The sequence below is a fragment of the Enhydra lutris genome, unplaced genomic scaffold (genome assembly GCF_002288905.1).
Source record: "Enhydra lutris kenyoni isolate GAN:26980312 unplaced genomic scaffold, ASM228890v2 scaffoldscaffold2, whole genome shotgun sequence".
NCBI classification, from domain to species: domain Eukaryota; kingdom Metazoa; phylum Chordata; class Mammalia; order Carnivora; family Mustelidae; genus Enhydra; species Enhydra lutris.
This window is the reverse complement of record NW_019154086.1, coordinates 96,329,486-96,331,053: the sequence shown is the minus strand read 5'-3', so window position 1 is coordinate 96,331,053 and position 1,568 is coordinate 96,329,486. Positions and strand designations below refer to the sequence as shown.

Here is a 1,568-nt window from a genome sequence, read left to right as displayed (position 1 = left end):
AGCAACTCTAGTTCGTGAATTCTCACAGTAAAAAAAAGCACATTTGATACAGGACATATATAGAATAATGCCTTCTGGAGTATTCGTTTTTTCATCAATAAAACATAAACAATCTGAACGCCCACGAATAGGGGCTGAATAAATTATGGCACACACAAGTGCCACACACACATGCACAAATACACACAACGGAATACACAACGGAAAATGTTGTATTGAGATCTTTCAATGTCCCAAACAAGAAGGATGTTTACAATATATAGTAAGGTGAAAAAAAGAAAATTCAAAGTAAAAGGGATAATATCAGCCTGTTGTAAAAATTAAAAATGAAAAACAGATTATGTGGTTCTCTTTTCTGGCTGGAACCATGGAAGGTGCAGAAGAGAAGAAAAAGATGGTCCCTGCTATGCCAGAAATCCTTAAGAAAAAAGAAAAAAAAAAAGCACAGAACTGAACATTGAAAGCTTAAGAAAGAAGTTTGCCCAAAAGATGTTTTGAAAAGCAAGGAAAAAGCTTTATCTTTGAAAAAGGTAAACTATCACAAAGACAGATGTACAGAACCACTACCAGAATAGTGAGGATGGCAAGAAAATCCGGCAACTTCTATGTACCTGCAGAACCCATATTGACATCTGTCATCAGGATCAGTATTAAAGGGGTCACCCTAAAGTTCTGGAAGGTGTTCCAGCTTCTTTGCCTTCACCATATATTCAGTGGTACCTTTGTTAAGCTCAGTGATGCTTCAGTTAATGTGGTAAAGATTGTGGAACCATATATTGGAAGGGGGCATCCAAACTTGAAGTCAGTAAATGATGTGTTTTCTTTCACAGTTATGGGAAAACCAGCAAGAATTGGTTGCTGAATCTCTTGGTAAATATGGCATTGTCTGAATGGAGGATCTGATTAATGGGACCTACACTACTGGCAAATGCTTTAAACCAGCTTCCACTGGTTCTCCCAATTATCTTCTGTATGAGGTGGATTGAGGAAAAAGAACATTCATTTCATAGGAGGTGGAGATGCTGGCCACAAGGAAGACCAAATCAACAGGTTTATTAGAAAGGTTAAATAACAAAAATTCAACCAAGTAAATGTTAAAGATCTAATGGGCTTTATTAATTGATGTAGGAATGGAGGAGCATTCCATCTAGCAAGTAGAAGGGAGCTCCAAAGGACTATAGAAAAGGAAAAGTTTAAATGTAGAGAGGGAGTGGAGGAAAGGAAGTTATAAGCAAAGAATCCATTATTTTAGGTAAGGTCACCTTCCTAGGGGAAATGAAGGGGTCTATCAAGAAATTTCCTAGTGCTGGCCAGAAAATTCTCATGTTGATTGGTCAAAGGTTACATTTTCAGGCAGTTGAAACTGCAGTAAGTTTAGGTGTTAAGTCTGGGTTTACTGACCTGGGCCCTTAACCTATGTGACACCACTTTTTGGTCTGTGGTTTTCTTTTTAACAGAAGAATGAACTAAGGTACTATCATGATTATTTTTGCAATCCAGTCAGTTAATAAACAGTGACTGCTTGTAAACTGAAATGTAAAACGAAGAGCAACACTGGCCCCCACCTC

The 1,568-nt window shown here is 37.6% G+C and overlaps 1 pseudogene; it reads left to right on the top strand.

Annotated features, from left to right (window-relative positions):
- The first annotated feature begins 367 nt into the window (after window positions 1-367).
- Window positions 368-1,072, top strand: LOC111146881 (annotated as a pseudogene).
- The last annotated feature ends 496 nt before the right edge of the window (window positions 1,073-1,568 follow it).